The sequence below is a fragment of the Lonchura striata genome, chromosome 4, assembly GCF_046129695.1.
Source record: "Lonchura striata isolate bLonStr1 chromosome 4, bLonStr1.mat, whole genome shotgun sequence".
NCBI classification, from domain to species: Eukaryota; Metazoa; Chordata; class Aves; order Passeriformes; family Estrildidae; genus Lonchura; species Lonchura striata.
In genome coordinates, this window is record NC_134606.1 from 8,514,441 (window position 1) to 8,532,499 (window position 18,059).

The following is an 18,059-nucleotide window of genomic DNA, read 5'->3' on the forward strand; positions in this document are numbered from 1 at the left end:
CACGTCATTCATTACATTTTGATGTAGATTTGGGTGAGTTTGATGTGCCTCATTAAGCAAATCAGATACTGGGCTCACACACACAGATGGCTTCTCAAATGCTTCCCAAGGAAGTGACTGTGGAGCTCAAGGGCCCTAGGTGTGATCTCAGAATCAAATCAATTTTGAGTGTTTTGCGAAGTTTTGCTTGGAAAGCAAGGCAGGAGAGATGTGCAAGGATACCTGCAGATGCACAGAGGGAGAGAGGCTGCAGCAGCAAGCCAAGACACAGTGCTCCAGATCTAATGCTCTAGAGGTTCTTCCTGTAACAACTGTTTCAGCTCTGCACATCCCAGGAATCAATATGTGCCACCAGAGTACAAACAATAAATCTTGCAAGGTGCTACAATAGCAGCATGCTTAAAACAACATGCATCCATGCTTAACAGCTTTGGAAAATTGGACCTTGAGGGCTCAGCATGCTTTGGGATTCATTGCTTAGTGAGTTTTACTCTGTTCAATGGAGCCATTATTCAAGCCATGACAGTATTTTCCATTATCCATCCATGTGTTTGGAGCCTCTGAGAAAAGATCTTTCCCAGATGGAAATGTAGTGTGCAAACTACCCGAATGCTATTTTTGGAAACCACATTTGCAGAACAATTGTTTGGGACTTTACAACAGGCCCTGCTGAAAAAGTGACACTTTGGCTGGGAAAAGTTGAAAGAAACAGAAGGGGTCCAGCCCATTCTTTGGGGACAATTATTTCAAAAAGATATTTAGAAAAGCAAGTTGGGGGTTTAACTTGAAGAACTTTGGGGATGAAACATTTACGTCTGAATTTTAATAAACTAAGAGATAAGAAGGTGCTGCAATACTCAGCAGCCCAGGTCTGTCCACCAGGAATCTCTAAGAAGTGGGAAGGGGCAAGGTTCAGGCTGACTGCTGTCAAACCTGGCATGAAGAGCTGTAAACTGGGGCTGGAAAAGTTGTGGAGAGGGGTTGAACAATCCAACAGCTTCCTTAGCCCGCAAATTTCATAGACAGAGAAGGCATTCCTTAGGGTGTCCTTAAAAGGGTCTTCTTCTAAGGACTGAAAATTTTTTGGATGAGACAAAAAGGGTCTTGGCAGATCACAGTGGAATTTAAGCTGTGTTAAACTGATACTTTTTCTTGGAAAACAAGTGCTCTTTGTATCATTGTAAGTTAAACTGTTGGCATTTGCACAGCTTAGCTGGAATATAAACCATTTATTTTCTTTATTGTCTGGAAAAGCATGACTAGGCTATTGCCATTTTGGGCTCTGGAGGCCTAAAATTTGGGATGCTGGGAGTGGTCTTGTGAAATAGATTAAGCTGTACTATGAATCTATTCCTTCACCATGCTTTTAAGATAACTGTAAAGGAATAAGCTCCTTAGTGGAAAGATATCTGAAATATTAGGAGCTTCCAGACAAAGCATAGATACCAGTGACTGCCCCACAATAAAGCACATGCAAGATCACTCAAGAATTTGTACTGTGTGAGAGGGGCTCGAGGCTGTCAATGTATAAATCTGGTTGTCAGTCATAGTCTGGTTTCTTTTTGGTTTAGAGTGATTTGTTTTGTCAATGTCTTGAGTACATTTGGACCTCTGAGTCCTTCCTGTGCCTGCTGTCTCTTTGGCTGCCACATTTGTGTAGACAACCAGGCTGAAACACTTGCTGACAATTATTTTGTTTCCATGCATTTGTTAGCTTAATGCAATTTCATATTGCCCCCTGAGTTTTTACTACATTTAAGTTAGAATTTGCCTCCCTTGGAGTTTGAAAACCCCATTCTTACAAATTTCTAATGGAAAATAGGGAACCAAATCTTTCACCGGTCTTTTCTTTTCCGAGTCATCTAACTTTATACCGAGGCTCATCACTGTGTGGAACCTGTGAAACTTCGACTTTCATTGATTTCAGTTTCTTGATCAGCTCTTGTAATCAGATTTCAACAGAAATGTAAGTGCTGAGGTTGGAAGTCTGTCACAGTTGTTCAAGGCTGGCTCGTTTTTCCCTTAGGCTATTTTCTAGAATATCTTCTTATACATAATGTATCTCTTTCTCTGTAGGCTTCTGTTTCACAGCTCTCCAAAGCCTTGGCTCTTCTTAGTCAATAAAGTTTGGCATGCTTTCAATCACAGTGCTTTGGAGCTTTATTCTTTTGTGCTGAAAGAGTCACTGCTAGAAAATGCCTGAGGAAAGCACAGCTATATGTGATAAGGAAGGTTTATGTCATTAGAAAGGGAAGCTTATCTTAAACAGTGCTCTAATAATTAGGTTTCATTAGGTTTTGTTGTTTCTGCCCAAGAAGAGTTTAACAGTGGTGGTAAGGACTGAACTGGAAAACACAAATGGAAGTGCAGAAAGAAGATGGCGTAGGTTTGCTCAGCTTGCTGGAAAGGGCATGAAGAAGCTGAAAAAGAAAATTTGGTCAATGTTTTCAGCTTTAGCAACAACTTATATTTTCATTGAGGAACATGATTTTTCAAGTTGACAATGTTCTATTGAGTTTCTGCATAAATAATAGTTAATGATCCAAGTTACACAGCATTAATGATCCATTGTGGTTGAGGAGGAGTAGAAATGCCAGTGGAGGAATGTCCTGCAAGCAATTGAATCTGAGTAACCCAGGTGCCCACCTGCTCCTGGAATAGATGAGGAGAGAACTCCATGTTCAAAGAACAAAATGCCAGGAGGCAGTGGAAGTGATTGAAATTCCTAAGAACCTGTGCTGTTGCTGAGGAACAGAATAGCAGCAGTGGGACAAGTGGAGTCCAGTCCTTCAAGGCTTTAAGTGGGCATGACTCATCAACCACATTGTTTGTGTATGAATGTTGCTGTCCTAGATGCTGCAGCTAAACTGGGACACCCACACAAGAGGGGCAGCCTGGAACATATTGAAATCCAGGGGCATGGAGGTAGAAAAGAAAGGATACAGAGATCAACAGTGCATTGTCCCCATGCTGCCAGTGCTCCCAGCACTGGGAGGTCAGGGAGGCAAAGGAGCACTCCAAATTCTGTCAGGCTTCTTCAGCAGCCAGTCAGTACCATTCTGGGCTCTCCATCTTGCCCCCTGAATGGCCAACAATGACTGCATGAAAGCTGGAGCAAGGAAAAGGAAGAGCTCAGCAATCCTGTGCATCTCTGTCCCTGAGCTTTACAGTATCTTGAGAAAAAGAAGGTACCAGCTTCTATGGTTTTAGAAGAGGGAGTTGTCCCCCTTCATGGTGAGGAGGGACAGCATTTTACGTGCTAATAAGCTGGGTTGTTACAGTGCTTCCCCATCACTTATTACCATTGCAGAAAATGCACATCTTTTAACACCTACTCCATCTATTGCTGTCTGAAAATTGAACTAATTTTATGACACTGACATCCAAAACTATGGGGCCTTACAGACACCTAAGGCACAACTGTAGGGCTCATTTCAGAACTTGGTGTGTTAGTTCCTCTAAGACAAGTGTGGTCAACAATCAGGTTCAGCCTCTCAAAGAAGAATAAGTGGTAGGAAGAGAAAAAAGTGTATCCCTTTGGCCAGCAGGGACCTCTGTGGAAATTTGGGATGTCAAGTGCATTGTTTAATCTCAATGCTCAGCCTCAGAGAGCCAGCAAGACCGAACTGAAGTACAGGAGGGAATGACAGTAAGTGTGTCTGTGTGTTTTGGATCGGCAAGCATCTTTATATAAACATAATTCAGCTGGTGGAGGCTTGCAGGACATTATTTTTGATAGTATTATCTCCTTTGCATATAGGATCTGTTTGATTTCCTGCAGAAGACATGGGGGACTGTGTCAGGCACTTAGTCCCTGCTTCAGAGCCATTAGCATGCTTGGAATAATTATAAATGCAGTGAGCCACAGTTCAGACCTTATGACATTTATTTCTTTCACTCTGGCAAACTTTCAGACATGGAAGTACAATATTCAGCCCCACATCTGAATTCCTGGAGTGATCACATTTTTTTTTTTTTTTTTCATGGCTGGAATGACACTTTCAGCAGGATCTGTGTCTCTTCAAGCAAAACAAAGAGATTATTAGGTCAGTAGCTCTTCATTTGCAAATCTCAAACTTTTGCATTTGTTTTAAGGAAGAAAGCTGCACAAACATGTATCTCAGCCAATTGCTTACACACCACTGTACTGATACAGCGTGCTATCTTGAAGTCAGCCATCAGTTGTAAGTAGATTTTGGCTTACAGTAAAATGTCTGATTTGGTCTTTGAATTTCTACTTCTGGCTCACCAGTATCTGAAACCTTTGGAGTTTTTCCCCCTGAAGTGGTAAAATGAATAGTCAAGATCAGGTTTGTCTTGGATACAGTCTTGTTTGCTTTACGAAAACTGTATTTAATGTCCTTTCTCATAATCTGTTTTTAATGTCCTTTCTCACTGAGCACTGCAGCGCTGTTATAATTCAAGGCCTTTTGTCTACTGCCATCTTTGAGCACCAGCTCCACATCTTCCTGTTCCCTGGATAAAGAGCTCTGCTCATCTGTGAAGTTAGTGAGTAGAAAGATCCATTTGATGGGTTGCTGAACCCATAGTAAAAACCACACTTCAAATCTGCTGTTTACATTACTTTAATTCTAGGAGGGTTACAGGAAGGCTGCAGCAGAAGACAGGAATGGGAAAGATAACACAGCTGATGATTCAGAAGCAAAATTTACCACTACAAAAGATCTGTATGCATTATTTATAGGGCAGGCTGGCACTGCTGCTTTGAAATCACTCTGCCCTCATGTTTTGGCTGCTCTTCTATAAGTCTGCAGAGAAGTGGGAGACAAGATGATGCAGCAGAGGGGACGTGTGAGAGTCTGGGCTGAAGGCCATTTAGATGGGTTACATGAATCAAAGGGAATAAACCCTGGATATTTCCTGTGTATTTCACCAAGTGCCATTTCTCATGGTCTACCTGAGGTTAGTTAACAACCTGGTCCCTGCACATAGAGTTGGAGTTGGAGAGGTACATTTGTCTTTAGGCAGGAAGGAGCTATGCCTGGTCTCGTGGGATAGGTGTGTCCATAAATTCTTTACACAAGAAGGCAAACCCAACTATATATAAGGCTTGCTTTCTGTGCCATGAGTTCAAACCTGCCAAACTCCCTGCTCATCAGCATTTTCCCTGAGGTCAGCCCATTTCCTGCTGGAGGTTCTGTGCATGTTGATAGGAACTTGCTTTGCAGCTCACTTGCTGTGAGAGGCACAGCCTCTGGCTCTCTTAGAAGCATGTACCTGCTATGTACAGTCATTTCACTTGCCCCCCTGTTTGATTCCTGCGTTGAACTCTTGGTGTTGTTGACCTGTAGCAATTAGAGAGTTTTCTGCCAATTAGGCAGAGGAGATGAGCAGCAATGGGCTCCCAAACTGCCCTTCTGACACTCTGGCTGCTCGGTGTGCTGCTGGGCTGCCGCAGGCTATTGCAGAGCTGTTGGCACCAGCATTTTTCTTCTGCTCGCTGAGGGCTTTTGGGTCAGCCTGCAGCCTCACAAAATCTATTCAAGGAAAAAATTAGAGTTGAAGCTAGTTCTTGCATAAAAGCAGCAGAGAGAAAAGGGCCAAAAAAACCCCCCCATTCTTCTGCAGCAATTGTCAGGAAAGAGGAATTTTCTCTCTACATTAAAAACACCATTATAGCTCACTGGGGAACACGATGTGGTGTTCTTCACTTATATAGGGCTCACAGATACATCTTCTGGGCTTATTAGAAGCCAACTCAGACTCCCGAGCAGTCTTGGCAATACCTGTAATCCCCATGTGCCCCACTTCCCAATCAGTTGACTGAAACTCAGATCCCCTTTTTCTTGGAAGCAATTTGGGTTAATAGCTGCCCTATCAATTTGCAGTGACCTGTAGAAGGAGGGCACCAGATTTCAGGTAGTAGTCAAAACTTCTGGTTTTCAGTAATAGTACTAAAAGTCACTCTGCTGCAAACCCTGGTATAGACCAGTTCCTTCTAAATGCCAGGAGAAGTGCTCACACCCAGCAGAACAGAGTACAAGGGCTACCAGCAGAGCCCTGCACCATCCTGCCTGCTCTAGGAAGTAGATCTTTATGTTATATATTTATGCTGTCTTCTTTTGATTTTTAGTTCTGTAGAGTCATCTCTCTGTCACCTGACTTAACCGCTTTTCTTTTCCTTTCTTACTTTTTCTCCATCTTGGCCACTGTTGACAGTTCCAGTAAAGCAGAAGTTTCACAATTCTTTATACTGTTTTGCCATGTCCTGATGGAGGTGTTTCTCCTAGATATTAACTGGGTTTTGTGTAGCAAAATACTCACTTTACCCATACTTTGTTACCTGCAATTAAATCTGCACATAAGCTTTATTTTATCTATTGATAACTTCTGACTTGAGACTTGCCTGGAGAAGTCTTTGAACTATAAGCACAAATGAGGGCTGGATTTACTAGGAAATGGCCCCTCTCATGTAGCTGGTCTTGTATTTTTTCAGTTATGCCCATGATGTCTTTTATTCAAACATGCTTAAAAGAAACTGATGTGTCAGTCACCATATACCAAGATTGCAAAAATCCCAACAAGGCAGAAAAAACAAATTCTGCCCAATATCAGGACGTGGAGAGAGGAACAGAGCAGAAGAAGGTTTGATGGTTGTTGCATACCTTGTGATGCATAACTGAAGTTGACATACATTACAGAACAAGCCAGCTGCTAAACTCCTTCTAGAGAGGGTAGGCACAGACTAGATAGGCTTGTGGTGGTATGGAACCTTCCTGTGCACATCTTGCACTCAGAGCAGGGCCTCAGACTTCCTGCTGGCACTGCCAGAGCTGTGGAACTGTGCTCTCAGGCAGCAAACTCCATCAACAAAAGGCTGAGCTAAAAATCACCCCAAATGCATCTTCTGGATGCTTTTCCCAGTCTTATTAGGTGCCATCTCAGCCACCTTGCCTTCTCTGATAAAGCTCTGCTGTCCTGATTAACCCAATGAGCCAAGCCAGAAAGGTCAGGAGAGGTGGAGACTGTGAGCACTGTGAGAAAGGGTTCCTCAAAAATACCTCAAGGGTGTGCTTAGGCCAGGAGAACTTTCTAACACTGCTAGAACCAGTAATGCAAGGGTTCTAGGAAAAAGAACATGTAACTGGCATCATCCTCCATGAGACAAGTGATGGCAAAATTAGAGAAAATAAAAATAGTGTCTCCCTAACTTTGTGGCCTCCTCTAGTTTGCTTTTAGAAAGATCCTCTTTAAATTCCCTGTCATCCTATAAGCCATTTTCTGATTTATTATGAATAAGAAGTAAAAATAAAGACCTCCTTGATTTCAGTGCTCCCTTGTGGAATTTCAGCACTGACACCAATTTCAGTGGCATTGCATCTTCCAAGGACATGAGCCTTTTCCAGGCTCCATGGTGCAGGTTGGATCTACTCTGATCAAGGCTGGTCCTTCATCTCACTTATCTCCATACCAGCTCACACTAGTTAAGGTCAAAGTCAGAAAGATGGTCCAGACAACTAATCCCCATCTAATGACACTCCTATGACTTTTTTTCTAGTTCAGCCAAAGCCTGCCAAAGGGTCAGTACAGTCTGCAGGCAGGCTTCTACCTCTGCACACACTTCAATCCAGCACAATGGAAGTGTTTGTTCCTCACTCCATGCTTAAATAATGTCTGAACTCTCCTGGACCCAAGCAGGGTAAATTATCAAGGATAAAGTACATTTGATAGATGTAAACACTCCATGCAAATAGATGTTCCTGCTTACAAGGGCTCTTGGCTTTCTCCCCCACACAGGTAGTTAAATTTCACTCCTTAGAAGACAACAGTGAAACATGATACTAGATTTTAAAGCTTTTATTCATTTTAATTTTCCACAAATTGCTTTCACTGTAACAATCTCAACAGGAAGCAATAACACATGTAATCACAAAGCCCTTGATAATGATGAAAGTAGATTCACTGCCAGCAGCTATTATGCTCATTTGAGAACTGTGAAAAACACTACACACACTTTTGTTTGGGTGAGATAAAGGGCAGTTTTACCCTGAAAAAGGGATGTTAGAATGGCATTTTCTTATTCAGTGGCTTTGCTCCTTGCTCGTGTGAGATGTGCTGATGTTAGGGGAGAGAAGTAAAATTGTACTACCTCAGGGTTTTAACTGTCTCTACCTTGCAGTGTCAGATCCATTCCATGCTTCATTATCATCCAAATTGATTCATTACCACTCTCTGCATGACTCCTCAGACCCGCACCTCAGCCCTCAGGAGAAGTGCAGTGGATCAGAGGAGCTGGGAAACTCCAGCGAGTTGTGTCCAGCCAGGCAGCTCCCCCCTGCAGCCAGCAGCCCACAGGGGTTAGCAGGGCTGTCCCTGTCCCTTTTCTGCACTGTCACCAGAACGACTGACTGTCCCCACGCGTGTCAGGGACAGCTAGGACAAGGAAAGGCAGCAGTGCTCCCCTGAGAAGTAGAAAATGTGACTCTCTGCACCCTCATGTGTCATTTGGACAAAGTAACATCTTGGGGGTGGATTAAGGTGATCAGCTGCTGGTTTTCAGTATGTACCTAAGTGTTTTCAATATGTACCTAAGGCCCTTAGCATGCCCATCACTCAGCTCTCTGAGCCACCTGCTGATTTTCCTCCTAAAACACAGACAGAGAGGGAAGTGCTGGTACTTATGTGTTCTGAATAAGTGTTTGACAGGAGAACCAAAAAGTGATCATAGTCCCAACTTTCTGTCTTCATCATCAAGTTCATCCTTGTAGACCTTTAAAATTAATCTGGAATGTAAATACAGTTGTGGGTATTCTCAGTTCAGTCAGAGAGAAAACGAAGGTTTCTAACCAGGAGGAATTCTGGGAAACTGTTAGAAAAGAATGTAAATAATTCTTTATCTCTCTTGTTGTTACATTGTTTATAAATAAGTTCTACCACTGTGCCCTCATTCACTGCACACCAATGGTTGAGTTGCTTTCACTCTGAAGTCCATGTCCTGGCTTGTAAGATAAGCATGTATTCTATTTGCCATCTGTTGGAGGCTGGGCAGTTTTCTTATCCCTTCCAAGAACAATGTCTCCCTCTGGGGAGATCTCTTCTGTTAATGGGACATTGAATCATTCACTGCATGACTGATAAAGTTACATCATCCCATTGTGAGATGCTCCACCCAGAGGGAGGAGCCAAGCATCCTTACCTGCATTAAAAAAAAAAACAACAAAACATTTTTTGGGACACCAGAGCAGCCCCTTTGCTGGATTCCAAGAGGAGCAGTTTTCTTCTCTGCTGGATTCCCAAAGGAGCAACTGAATCCCCAGAGGAAGACCAGGCCCATCTACTCCATCACCAGACCTTCAGAGAAAACTCTGCCCTTCTACAGATCACCACTTCAGCAGCATTTCATCTGCCACTCCAGGAGAACAGCCACCATTTAACTGGACTATTACCAACACCCTGACTCCTCAGGGTATCAGGTTTCCAACTCTATCACTAGTTTTGTTTGTACTAATTACATTTTTAAAATTATTTTTATTTAGTTTTTTCCTAGTAAAGAACTGTTATTACCATTCCCATATCTTTGCCTGGGAATCTTTTAATTTTGAAATTGTGGTAATTTGGAGGGAGGGGGTTTACCTTTTCCATTTCACAGACTCCTGTCTTTTCAAACCAAGACAGTCCAATAGAATTAGTCTAAACAAAGCTCTCTATAAAAGAGCAGTATATTTAAAATAAAACAGAGTTCTACTCTCTCATGTTCTAATCTAGAGTCATTTCATACCATCCTGCCTCAACAGCATCATACAGTTGTGCAATATTTACTGGTCTCTAGTGCTCATGGGCCAAAGACATTTTAGGGATAAGATAGAAACAGAATATCAAAGCATTAGAAATCATCCTTCCAAGTAAGTTTTTCATCTCTTTATTAATACATCCAAAACCCCATTAATTTTATTGTCAGCCAGAAGCAAATTTATTTAATAGTCATAAACTCATCCCTAGACATTAGTGATCTGGGTTTTTACGTTTGCAATTTCTATTGAATTCACTGGGAATTTTAAAAACTCAGAGCTTCAGAAAGTTCAGAATATCAAATTGTAAACATCTTTACATGTAATTATTTTCTTCTGGCTTTCATTATATAAAGAACAAAGCCTATTAATTCAACATCTTTTGTGGACTGGAACATCAGAAATACAGTAAGGACAAAGTTACATCTAAACTTCTGTCACTTGAAGAAACTGCTCATTTGAAAATTAAAACCTAAGTGAAAATACAATTCTTAATATTTTGTAATTTCAATCACAAAGACAGACAAAATACTACTGTATTTTTGATGGGGGAAAATTCCATAAAACTAAGAAAGAGAATAAAAGGAACAAAGGACATTCTATAAAACCTTTCCCCCTTTTTCCAGGTATTCAATAGAATGAAAATTGATCTGCCTTAGGAACAAAGGATCACAGTAAGATAAAATCGGCAGAGGCAGTACCTAATAATAGTGTAAAATAGAAGAGGACATTTAGAAAAAAAATCAGCAGCATCCAAATGCTGCATCTGTATTTGTTTCAATAAACTTCACCCTGCTATTTCACATATGATGACCTAGAAGCAAAGCCCACTTCCTTATGTCTGCCAAGCCTTTGTGTTCAGGGGAGCCTTAAAATGATTCTCACTTGTAATGGTAGAGAGCTCTGAAAGCATCTCAGCTCACAGCTCCTGCCCCACAGTTCTGGAACTCACCCTACACTGTGTGTGCTGTTCTTCAGCAACTGCACATCATTATTGACAGCTGTGGCACACAAATAAACCAGCCTGGTAGTGTCTAGGAAACCTGTCTGCACAACTCACAAATTCTGTTTGATATTAAGGACTTGCTATATGCTGCTTGAATTGCAAGCTCTCTTTTGAATGTAGAGCAGATCTTACTTTTCTGTCTCTGCATCTCTTTATAGAACAAAATAGTGTCCAGAGGGCATGACACAGTGCCAGAATTTGGCAGTCACTGAATCTTGACAATCTTCTGATTGGTATGGCAGTATCCTTCCTACAATAAGTAATCTCTGAGCAGTCTGAGTGTTACATGTATTTTCATGCCATCCTCCTTGAAAGCATAGGATCACAACCAGAATGCCACAGGGAACCTGTAATCACCAGGACCCCTCTGAGCTGCCATGCCCACACAATATTAGGTATCACTTTCTCCTGATGGCTGAAAATTGCCATGAATGCCAAGCCAGCACACCCAAGCACAGGGCTCAGCGCAGCATAAACACTCTCTCTTCTTTCTGTAATTTAAAGCAAAAACAAAAACCAGCTGCTTTGCTTCAGAGGTAGCTCCAAGTATCTAGCTTTAGACAGCTCCAGAAATGTAAGATGATTTTGGTTCAGCTTTGTAGTGTGAACATCCCTGGCTCAGTGATGCCAAGAATCAAAAGATCATGTCTGCAATAAAACAGATCCAAAAAAGTCTGCTCCTGGCAATGCTCTGCTGTCACACCAGCACCAAATATCTTTTCCATTGTGTTTGAATCAGTCTCATTAGTTCAGTCAGACTTCATTTTTACAATGATGGGGTCTTTTTGAAGTAAGACACATTAACTTCATCCTGATTTATAGCCCATGGGTTGGTTTCACTAGTTTGTAAACGGAACTCCTACACATTTTTCCTTCCTTATGGCTGTATTTTCTGTCCTCTTCCCTCCAAGAGCTGCCTGTCTGATCAGCCCATGTGCTGTGTAGGCTAGTTAAAGATTAACACAGCCAAACTGTGGCAGTGTAAATCTTGAACATGCATGGAAACATAGAAAACAATCTTGAGAAACAAGTTACACAAGCACTTCATTAAAAAAGTTTGCTTATAATTATTTTTCTTTGTTTCTATTAACAGTCAATGAACAGAGATGTGGGCTGTTGGCAATTTTACCTTCTTGTAATTCAGTGTTAAACCTAAAACCCACATTGAGAAATCAGAATATGTTCTCCCCAGTCATGCCCTGTACAGGAAGCGGGGGGATGGAGAAATACCTGTAAGAATTTCCCCAACACTAGACCACAACACTTAAATAGCCCCAGAACATGTTTTGCAGCCTGAAGAGTAGGGTCAATCTTTGTTCTTTAGAGGTTAGAGAATCAATCCTAAATGCTTAGAGCAAGATCCTATGGGTAAAGCCTATGCTAAGATAAGATACTTGACAAGGGTGCAACATTTTATGGTGAGGTACAAGCCTGTAAGGACTGTTAACCATGGCACTTGGACAGCACTTTTGCACAGCCTTGGAAAATCCAATTCTTCTCTGTGTTACATCTGTGCAGCAGGAGATACTCGCATCTGCCTCAGCAGGAATCCCTCTACATATGTTAGAAAACTTGGCTGGAAATGAAAAAATCTGGGTATTTTTGAGTTATTCTGTGTTTTATCATCCAGCTGTAGTAAGTAGCATGTCAGTTTTTGGCTTTGCGCTGGTAACCTCAGAGCAAACATGGCCTGAAATGAGAAAATCTGGGTATTTTTGAGCTATTCTGTGTTTTATCATCCAGCCACAGTAAGGTGTCAGTTTTTGGCTTTGTGCTGGTAACCTGAGAGCAAACATGGCCTGATAGGGTGTCATAGGAGCTGTTTTCAAGACAGTCTCACAAGTATTTAATCTGTATTTGTTTTACTTCTGTTTGCCTGCTCAAAGTATGTAAAGAATTCCCAATGATTCCAGCATGTAAATCCACATTTTTTTCTCCACTGGTGAATTGTCTAAAGTGCACCTGTACTTCTGTGGGGCTGGGTGTTCTGCCTGTAACCTCTGGGCTAAAATCTTCCCCCATAGAGAGACTGGGGCAGTTGGGGTGAGTCCTATGGATTTATGTCCTACAACAGCACTGCCAAAACTGGGAGAAGCATCCATGAGAGGGGAATTGGCTGATGCAAGGACAAGTCTGGGTCAGGCTGTTTGCACTGGGTTTGTACTGTGGTGTTGCTGAGCTCCAGCTGCTCCAATAAATGTAAGAAAATTCCATAACTGTAAATCCAACATAAGAGAACCTGCAGTTTCTTTCACCTGGACATGCCATGTGCAGGACAGGACACGAACCACAGCATCTCCAGCAGTCCTTCATCCACCTTGGCAGAGGTTGAGGTGGGCATGGATCAAGAGAGATGTCAGGAAAATGGAACCAACCAATCTCTGACCTCTCCTGGGTCTGGAGGCTGCTTACCCTGGAGGCACTTGCCCTTCTGGCCATCTTTCCTCTCCATGGGATTTTCACCACAGTCTCCATCACCCCACCTGGATACCTGCTGCAGAACCAGGCAGTTTTACCAGTGTTGTAAGTTCAACTAAGCAATCTTCTTCAAATTCACAGCCTATTATACCAAAAGGGAGGATGCCAGAAGATCTCATTTTCATGCCAGTGGGGATGAGCTATGCATTACAGAATATACTGCAGAAAAGGAGAGAGGGATTGGACAGGAATTTCAGTTCCCAAGGGCAGAATTCCATCAAGCAAGGGTAAAATAGCAGTGTACAGAGACATGAACTCTCTTCAGCACCCAGCTGGAGACCAGGTGAATTGATTTTTCATCATTTTGGACCCTGTCAGCTACAAACAAAACAGCACAAATCTCAAATTTTAGTGGAAACCTGCATCTTTCCAAAAGAAGCCCACAGCCATTTCTCTGACAGTGGCAGAACAAATACAAGTAGTTTTACTGCATGCCAGTTTCTCCTTAAATCTCTTCCCTCAGGGAGCTGAGTGCTTAGACAGTATTTAGGGGGACTGGAAGCTTGCCGGATACTCAGCTAATGTAGGTCTTGGAATCTCTGATGATGCTCCAAAGAATGTCAGGCTGCATTGATGGGCCAAGTTCCTTTAGATTAGGCAGAAAATGTTTTGGCAAGAAAAATAGAGCTCCAACCAGGTGCCTCTGGAGAAGGAGGATTTTATATTCATGCTGTTTGTCACACAAATCCAGATAGGGTCATCTCCAGAGCTGTGTAAATATTAAATTCAGCCTACAAGCTGACAGAAGCAGTAAGTGCCTGCAGAGTGGGCGACTCTCCAGGAGGAGACAATGGTTGGCTTTTAGCACATCCCTCTTTTTTTATTTCCTTGAACAACTTGACTTGTGCATGCTGCCAGTTGCTTGTACTCAAACCCCTCTTTATATTCCTGCATCCACTGAGACTTTCCATTCTCAAGGGTAGGATGTAGCAGAGGTGGTTTTCCTTTCTCTCCTGCTCTGTGCATATGGGGGTAAACTGTGACAGTTAATGATGTTGAACTTCTCAGTTGATGCTTAGGGTCTTTCCCCTCACAAAGGTACTCAGATGCTTTTCAGTACAAAATTTAAGCAAGTTTGGTTTGATTTTTACATAACAGCTTGCTGAGACATAGGAAGGAACGAGCTGCAGCAAGTAAGTGAAGCTGTGGTATGGAAGAAAAAAGTATTTCCTGTGTTTCAAACTGGATAAAACTTGCTGTCCCCCTTATATGGCAAAGGTTGGCATCCTTTGACCTCACAGGGTTGTTACTTAGGAAGTTTGATTCTGACTTGTAAATATGAGAGATGGTTCCCAGGGTTATTGCTGACAACTCCATCCAAAATATTCTCTGGCTATTTTGTAGAATAGAAACTTGGTGGTAAGACCTGATCCAGCTGCCACTGTCCTGAGAAAAAGAGCTGCTCTGATTACAGAAAGAAAAAGATACTTGGGTCTGAGTGGATTTCTGTCTTTGTGTCAAGGTATTTGAAAATTTTACTGCTGAGAGTGTCATGGTGGACACAGCTGGTCACAGGTGACAAGCAGCTTCTGGAGTGAAATTCAGTCTTTTCAGTAAGGAAAACATGATATTTTGATGCCATCCAGGAAAACTAAAGAGCTGTCTGTCTGTTAGCACTCACCTGCTGAACAAGATGGATTTTGTCAGATTGAGAACACTTTCACTTATCTGACTGATGACAGACAAATCAACCCCCTGGTGATAAACCTACTTTGTGGACTTCCTTTGCAGGTATGTCCCCTGCCCATGTGTTATCTGTCAACATTTTTCTGCTTCCAGCAGGCAAATTACATTGTTTGTCTCTTTTTGCAGTTAGAAAATCAAAGCACAAAGACCTCAGAGTTTAAATCCGCAAAGTCACTGTGAGGTCTGGTTTTGGTTTTTTTTCCCCTGTGGCTGGAGCTCTGAGTGCTTTACCTGTAGTTATGAAAGAAATACAACAAGAAAGAACAACAAGAGCAGCACTTTCTCCTCTGAGCATCCCTCTTCCCTAGACATGAGGGTTCTCATTCCTTTCTCATCCCTGAGAAAGTACCATGGGGTCTCTGAAGCTCCCAGCACAAGTACACCACTAATACAAAGACAACTAAATGCAAACATTTTCTGAGTGGGGTTTTGCCTCTTATAGCTCTGAGGTTCAAGGACACCTTGTAGTTTATGCATCAATATCCATTTTGAACTGCCTTCTCTTTTGACACATTTTGTACTCAGCACAGTCAGCCTGCAATCCTTGCTTGTCACTTCCCTCTCCTTGTTGCCACCTTTAATAAGAGAAACCATTTTCAGTGTTTCATCACTGCTGCTTGCCTCTAAAAGGTCAGTGTTGCTCACATTGAAAAGTATTTCATAACCACTATGATTCTACAGCTAACAGTAAAGCAGGGAAATACTTGCTTTCAAATCAGTGCCCTGCTGCTGGGATGTAGTTGGTGTTGAGGGCCTGAAAGTGAGATGAGCGAGAATCAAAAATGGACCTGACTCATTGATTTTTATCCTTTAAATATAAAGAAAATCAAACTAGAATGGAAACATCTGCCTTCATTACATGTTTGGATATTTAAAAGGAGCTGTAGAAAACCAGGCTGCGAAGTGCTTTTTGTGACCATTGGTATGGGTTAAGGGGCAAGCCAGGGTCCCTGCAGGGCTGGGAGTCCCTGTCACTCTCACTCCCTGTTGCCATCCTGGATTTCCTCGGACTGTGGTCTAGTTGAGGTGTTAGGGCTGTGTTGGACTTGATGGTCCTGAAGATCTCTTCTAACCTAGAGATTCTGGGATTCTGTGACTCTGTGATCCTGGAATTTTGGGATTCTAGGATTCTGTGACTCTGTGATCCTGGGACTCTGCGATTCTGTGATTCTGGGACTCTGGGATTCTGTCACTTTCTGAATCTGGGATTCTGTGACTCTGTGACACTGTGACTCTGGGATTCTGTGACTCTGGGATTCTGGGATTCTGTGACTCTGTGTCTCTGTGACTCTGTGATTGTGTCACTCTGTCCCTCTGTCACACTGTCACTCTGTGATTCCCGGATTCTGGGGTTCCCAGATTCTGTCACTGTCAACTCTGTGATTCTGTGATTCTGTGATTCCCGGGTTCTGTCACTGTCACTCTGTGATTCCGGGGTTCCCAGATTCTGTCACTGTCACTCTGTGACTCCAGGGTTCCGGGGTTCCCGGGTTCTGTCACTGTCACTCTGTAGTTCCGGGGTTCCCAGATTCTGTCACTGTCACTCTGTAGTTCTGGGGTTCCAGGGTTCTCTCACTGTCACTCTGTGGTTCCCGAGTTCTGTCACTGTCACTCTGTGATTCCGGGGTTCTCTCACTGTCACTCTGTGATTCCGGGGTTCTGTCACTGTCACTCTGTGATTCCCGGGTTCCCGGGTTCTGTCACTGTCACTGTCACTGTGATTCCGGGGTTCTGTCACTGTCACTGTCACTGTGATTCCCGGGTTCTGTCACTGTCACTCCGCAGTTCCGGAGTTCTGTCACTGTCACTGTGATTCCCGGGTTCTGTCACTGTCACTCCGCGGTTCCGCGGTTCTGTCACTGTCACTGTGATTCCGGGGTTCTGTCACTGTCACTGTCACTGTGATTCCGGGGTTCTCTCACTGTCACTCCGCGGTTCCCGGGTTCTGTCACTGTCACTCCGCGGTTCCGGGGTTCTTTCACTGTCACTGTGATTCCCGGGTTCTGTCACTGTCACTGTGATTCCGGGGTTCTGTCACTGTCACTCCGCGGTTCCCGGGTTCTGTCACTGTCACTGTGATTCCGGGGTTCTGTCACTGTCACTGTCACTGTGATTCCCGGGTTCTGTCACTGTCACTCCGCGGTTCCGCGGTTCTGTCACTGTCACTGTGATTCCGGGGTTCTGTCACTGTCACTGTCACTGTGATTCCGGGGTTCTCTCACTGTCACTGCGATTCCCGGGTTCTGTCACTGTCACTCCGCGGTTCCCGGGTTCTGTCACTGTCACTGTGATTCCGGGGTTCTCTCACTGTCACTGTCACTGTGATTCCGGGGTTCTGTCACTGTCACTGTCACTGTGATTCCCGGGTTCTCTCACTGTCACTGCGGTTCCCGGGTTCTGTCACTGTCACTCCGCGGTTCCGCGGTTCTGTCACTGTCACTGTGATTCCCGGGTTCTCTCACTGTCACTGTCACTCCGCGGTTCCCGGGTTCTGTCACTGTCACTGTGATTCCGGGGTTCTCTCACTGTCACTGTCACTGTGATTCCGCGGTTCTGTCACTGTCACTCCGCGGTTCCCGGGTTCTGTCACTGTCACTCCGCGGTTCCGCGGTTCTGTCACTGTCACTGTGATTCCGGGGTTCTGTCACTGTCACTGTCACTGTGATTCCGCGGTTCTGTCACTGTCACTCCGCGGTTCCGTGGTTCTGTCACTGTCACTGTGATTCCCGGGTTCTCTCACTGTCACTGCGATTCCCGGGTTCTGTCACTGTCACTCCGCGGTTCCGCGGTTCTGTCACTGTCACTCCGCGGTTCCGTGGTTCTGTCACTGTCACTGTGATTCCGGGGTTCTCTCACTGTCACTGCGGTTCCCGGGTTCTGTCACTGTCACTCCGCGGTTCCCGGGTTCTGTCACTGTCACTGTGATTCCCGGGTTCTGTCACTGTCACTGTCACTGTGATTCCGGGGTTCTCTCACTGTCACTGCGGTTCCCGGGTTCTGTCACTGTCACTCCGCGGTTCCCGGGTTCTGTCACTGTCACTGTCACTGTGATTCCCGGGTTCTCTCACTGTCACTCCGCGGTTCCCGGGTTCTGTCACTGTCACTCCGCGGTTCCCGGGTTCTGTCACTGTCACTGTGAT